This window comes from Pelmatolapia mariae, linkage group LG18 (genome assembly GCF_036321145.2).
Source record: "Pelmatolapia mariae isolate MD_Pm_ZW linkage group LG18, Pm_UMD_F_2, whole genome shotgun sequence".
NCBI classification, from domain to species: Eukaryota; Metazoa; Chordata; class Actinopteri; order Cichliformes; family Cichlidae; genus Pelmatolapia; species Pelmatolapia mariae.
Window position 1 is genome coordinate 15,912,453 of NC_086243.1, and position 6,499 is coordinate 15,918,951.

Sequence of the window (6,499 nt, forward strand, 5' to 3'; positions counted from 1 at the left end):
GGCAGACCCTGAGACAAACGATATTGAAAAACCACGCTCATGCATGGTGTCAATTATAGTTTATCATCTGGTTTGCCTAACTTTCTGTAGAGTAAGGCTCTGCCTTATTGCTCCCCAGCCTGCCCCAGTCCTCCTCCTCCTCTTCTCCTCTTCACCACATGAAATGGCAGTCTGTGCCAGCCTAGCGCTGAGCCTTCATTAGCTTTTACTACCCCACTTGGATGTGTTTAGCTTTGCTCTCTTTCTCTGCCTCACTGTGTGTGTCTGTGTGTGCGCGTCTCACCCTCTGTGTGTGTCTGTGTCGGCATATGTTTAATTACCAACCCCCGCCCTCCCTTTGGAGTACCCCTCAATGCCATGCCACCATATCATTACACTGTGGCTGCAATTTAAACTTCAGTCACACATACAGACCCACCAGCATACCCTGGCCGGCCTGCAAATTGCAAAGAGGAGACAGTGGGGCACTGTAGAGAGCTGCTTTAGCTCCTTTATTCTCCCCTAAAATGGAGAAACACACATGCACAAAGGAAGTGATGTAGAGAAAGAAAGAGTACATGAAAAACATAAGAGAAATTGCTATGCCAGAGAGTACTACAGCACATCCCATCAGGGCTGATCCACAACTACGTTTGGCGTTCAAACTGTTATTGTTTGAACCAAACAAATCACTTATAAACACAAGGCCTCTGCCTTACGAGGCTCATATTTAGGCCCTTCTGTAAACAGCAAAGCACAGAATGAATCAATTAAAAGGGCATTACGCTGGTTCCTGTTTATTTAAAACATGTTTACACTATATGGGCCCTCCTGCCTCTCTGCATGATTGCCTGGAACTTAGCATTCCTCCACCTCCTCCTCCTGCCACCCCTCGATGGGCCCGGTCACGGCCAAGGTATACCAAATACACACACGCACACACACGGTGCATAGATTACAAACACATTTGTTATGTTGAAGAGCGTTTTCAGTAAATATTGATCTCGTTCTTCCTCTGTTTCTGTGAGAGATGATTAGAAGAACTCCGTCGGAGCAGCGGTCTGCTACAGTGTGCAATCACTATGCAGGAACACATATAAATACATGCAGCAGCAGAGAAACTCAAGCCTTAAAGGAGCATTTTGTTTCAGATGGGTGAGTAACTACGTATATAAGTGGAACAACATGTTCTTCGATTCATTAAATATTTGCTGAAGGAAAAATATTCCTAACACCTAAAATATTGCCACAAATATATATAAAAAACTACAAATAGCTCAATCATAGTAATTTAATAAAGTAATTTTGTAAAGGTGAGTGAGTTGTGGTTGCACAAGTTATAATATTTACTTATTACAGAGTAAGTTTGAAATAATAATGTTAGTGACCTCTTAGGAGTCACCTGGTTGCTGATGACTACAGCCCTTAGCTTCTGGGTCTTAAAACTGAAGCTAATGTAGAAGCGCCTTAAATTGGCATTCTACCTGAAGGCCACCAGATGGCGATAACTGTGGTTGCAAAAAGAACTCCGGTCCTATAGAAGTCTATGGGAGAGCAGCTTTCTGTCTTAATCACTATAAAGGTTTTCCTGCTGATTTTATCAGTTCAATCACTCATTTTATGTGATGCTGAATGGAAAATTAAGTCTGTTTTGTAAATTACGGTCATACCATTTTTACATAATACAGGTATGAAAGCATGTACTTACTGGCTAACAACTCAGACCAGCCCTTCCTTACCGCATCTGGTATTTTTGGAACCAACACTCTCTGGTCACACCTTTAGAGTTAGGATGAAAACGTTTTAGCCACATGCTAAACAAGCTCATTTTCAAAAAGTTAAAGATGACACGTTTCAAATAAAATCTAATGCAATTCAGTTTTATTTATATAGCACCAAATCATAACAACAGTCACCTCAAGGCGCTTTATATTGTAAGGTAGACCCTACAATAATACATTCAGAGAAAAACCCAACAATCATATGAGCCCCTATGAGCAAGCACTTATGTGACAGTGGGAAAGAAAAACTCCCTTTTAACAGGAAGAAAATCTGGCAGAACCAGGCTCAGGGAGGGGCGGCCATCTGCTGTGACCGGTTGGGGAGAGAGAAGGAAGACAGGATAAAAAACATGCTGTGGAAGAGAGCCGTGGATTAATAACAAATATGATTACATGCAGAGAAGTCTATTGACACATAATGAGTGAGAAAGGTGACTGAAGAAAAAACACTTAATGCATCATGGGAGTCCCCCAGCAGCCTACGCCTATTGCAGCATAACTAATGGAGGATTCGGGGTCACCTGATCCAGCCCTAATGATATGCTTTAGCAAAAAGAAAAGTTTTTAACCTAATCTTAAAAGTAGAGGTAGTGTCTGTCTCCCGAATCCAAACTGGAAGCTGGTTCCATAGAAGAGGGGCCTGAAAACTGAAGGCTCTGCCTTCCATTCATGCATATATTATGACCTCACGCATCTATTGTTGGAAGCTTTTCCACACGGTTATAGGTCCATATTTCATAAAACAGGAACAGGGGGATGGTGAATATAATATCACACAGGCCCGCTCATATTCACGCCTACAGCCAGTTTACAATCATTAGTTACCCTAGCATGCACTGTGGGAGGATGCCAGTGTACCTAGAGACAACCCATAGACGCAAGGAGAATATACAAAGTTCATAGTAGCCATTAGATAGTAGTAATTAAGGAATACTAATTTCTGATTGTTGATATTTTTTTGCAGGTTGGAAGATGGTGTCGAGGATATCACTACAGTCTCACAGCTGTCTGCATGGACTGGTGACCAGACTCCTCAAGACTTGGATCAGAAGATCAACACCACTCTTACATCTCAGATGATAGGAGGCTGTTAGGTTGTCTTAACAGAAATCACTGAACAGCATTTGTGTCTCCTGCCAATTTCTGGATTATGGTGGGTTTAATTGTCAGATTTTCAACAAGAACTATCAGTTCTTACAAAACAAACAAAGAAACCAACAAAAAAAGATATCCTTTTAAAATACAGTTTACACTTTACTGTAATTATTCTCTTGAGGAAAAGCGCTGCTGTGGATGTGAAGAGAAGCAATCCCAGTTCCCCAGATTTGTGTGGTATGTCACCCTGAAGTCTGCTTTCTCACTGGCTTTACAGCTAATTCCCCCATTCTTCTCTGCTGTGCTTAGTGCAAAAGTAGAAACACATACACCACCCCCTGCTTCACACAGACACGCATGCCAGTGCATGTTTTTACACTCACACACTCACACACACACGCACACACGCACACTTTTCTTTACTAATCAGCCCTATTGAATTCCAGCAACAATAGGCGCTCATCCTCGGGCCACCCAAGCAGTGCATGCACACAGACACACACACATGCACACCAACAGCACCAGATCATGAGTTCTGTCTTTTGTTCCTTTATCATGTTTTTTCTTCCTTCATTGATCTCACCTCACACAGGTCAGGAGTTGGCACTGGAAGATCCTGTTATCTGGACTATCAGCTTCTGGGCCCACACACTGCACTCGCTTACAGAAAGGAGGGAAGGAGCTCCTTTTTACTTACTGTTAACATCCACTGTCCTGGCAATGCTGACGAGAAGCAGACACATCGAGCAGTTTTACGTCCAATGCTGTCCCTTCTATGACGCTTCGTAGACAGACCGTGATGTGCCTGCTGCCGTCATTACGGCTGTTACATTCCTCCCTAATTGCAAAAGCTGTTACCGACTCTCAAAAAAACTGTGATAATCTACCTTGTAAAAAGGGTTCATGAAGGCAAAAAAGTTTGGACTCGAAATGATTAAGAAACTGCTGCTCTCACCCTGCGGCTCACATTTGCCATTACACAATATTGTTATTTAATTTCTTGGCTGGGGAGAGGAGGCAGAAAAAGTTTAAAGTAGTTCTTGTACTGCTCAGGAATAGTCCAACACACCTTAATTTTTTATCTTATTAACTATCTTATGTGGTTCCCAGAATGACTCAGCACTCTTAAAAACACACACGTTCTCCAGTTTCTTAGGCTGTGGGGACATAAATCTGTGGGGACCCACCTTCTTTTAAGAGGAGCAGGTCCTCACAACATAAATCAATATATTGTGCTGGGTTTGAGATTAGGGTGAGGTTAAACTAATATTAACCTCAGGATAAGGTTTGGGTTTAGATAAGTAGTTTTTATGCTTAAGGTAAGGGTAGGTTTCCAGGAAATTAATAATACTGAGTATAAAGATGAGGTTTCACACACATATACACTGTCATTTCTTCTACTCTTTAGGTACATGCAAAATAGTCTCTCATAAGTGTGAACATTAGTCTGAACAGTTGTTTACATAATTTCCCTCCAAAGCATGCTGGGTAAGGCTCCAGCCCTGCTGTGACCCATAACTGGACATGTTTTCTCGTCACTGAGCTGTGACACTGCGCACAAATGTGATGACATCACTCGCTGAGCAAATGTTCTCATTAATGAAGAGCTTAAAACAAAGTCAGCAGGGCCCGCGTTGTTCCTAGCTTGAGGCCGTACGTGAGATAGTAGAAACTAAGAGATATTTAGGTTTGGCTTACCCCGAATATAGACGCATGAACACTGCGTTGTGTTGTTGCTGTCTGCCTGTGTGCAAGAGTATGAGGCTTGTGTTAGATGTGCATGTGCATGACAGCGACTTCAAAAGACCGAGGTATCAGATTCAGACATGGGCTGCTTTGCCTGGGCTGACAAACGAGGAGCTGTTGTGTGGGAAGCAAAGGAATTTACAGCATCTACCTTTTATCTACACAGGTGGGCCTGTGTGTGTATATGTGTGTGCAAGGAGGCAGGGATGTGGGTGTGTGTGTGTATGTGTATGTGTGTGTGTGTGTGTGTGTGTGTGTGTGTGTGTGTGTTTGAGAGAGAGAGAGCATGTAGCTTGTTTTATGTTTGTGTTTCAGAATCTGCAGTGCACATAAACACAAGAGTCTTGATGTTTGTGTGTGGGGATGTGCGTCCGAGATTTAGACAGATGAGTCACAACAATAATTCAGGCAACCGGTGATCCCAGGCACCTTACAGGTGGTTCAAAGCTCCAGTTCACTGGTTCCTACTGTTAAGTCATTGTTCACGAAGTGGGGACGTTTTACTCAGCAGGAAGACACACGCTGCTAAACGCTTGTCCGTGTGCGACAACTCTTTCTGACGGATTATTTCCTAACCCTAAACCTGTGTGGCTTTCAGGGGGTGTCAGATGACTGTCAGGAAGCTGAGGGCACTGTTATGCTTGCACAACACCTCAGGCACAGTGAGATAACAATAAATCTAAACCGATAAGACATCCAGTTCATTCTGCATGGAGTTTTCTGTCCTTTTCATGTCCTTAGACAATCATCATAAATATGTTTATCATCCCTCTGATCTGTGAAACTCACATTTATTTGAACACAAACGAAACAGTGAGCGAGTAGCTGTGTTTATGTCGTGTTATCCTTTAACTACTGCGTACCAGATAAATGTAGCAAGTATCTTGAAGACTTGGGATGAGAAGAATTAAAAATGTGGTCATCAAAATTTTATGCAGAGTTGGGTTAACTGGGGGTTTCTAATTGTGATAGGTGTGGATGTGAATGGTTGCCTCTCTCTGTGTTAGTCCTGCAACTGATTGGCATCTTGTCAAGGATGTAGCCTGCCTCTCTCCCTTTGACAGCTGGGGTAGGCCCCCAGCTTACACAGTTATCCAACACGCTTTGTAAATACTTTTTACTGTATGTAAGGTTTACATTTTGATCTGAGGTTGGCAAAAAAATAAAGGGAAAGACAAATGTCCAAAGCAAAATTAATGTAGTTTTCAGAACCAAATGAAGTTAATCTGTGTAATCTTGTGCTTAAAATGGATGGATGGAGTATGCTTAGAAAGTTCATGTCAATCCTTCCCTGATAATATAATAAAGATAATATTAAAATCTTAGTCTTTATCTTAAGCATCTCTTTGATTTTACCGCTTTAGTAACTCAGTGCTTGTATTTTAAGGCCAGAAGGGTCAACATGCTTCTACCCGACACCTCAACATTGTGTCTTGATGAGAGAGCAGGCCACAGTGTGTGAGATGTGTGCTCCCATTTTATTTATTTGCAGGGCAACAGGTGGACGTACACACACGCAAAGACTGGCAAAGACCAAAGAGGCACTTTTTTCATTCCATTTATTTTGTTAGTTAAATTTCTATAGCAGGTGAGGGAACATAATGGTCACACAAGGGTTTTTTCTTGAGCATAGTTTTCAGAAGTCACAGTGTTTTAGACGTGGACAAGAACATTTTTAAAACTGACAATGAAGAAGGAAGGGCCAAGAGGAGACTCAAAAACAAGGTGTAACAGTGACAAACTCGTACACACCTTCTCCTTCATGGTCCTCCAACCGCCCCCTCTGCTTCACACACACGCGCACGCATGCACACCTCCTGCTCTCACACAGACACACACACACAAAGGCCTCAGCTCTAAAGTGTTGTGAACCCCTTCCCTCCCATGACCTCCCGCCC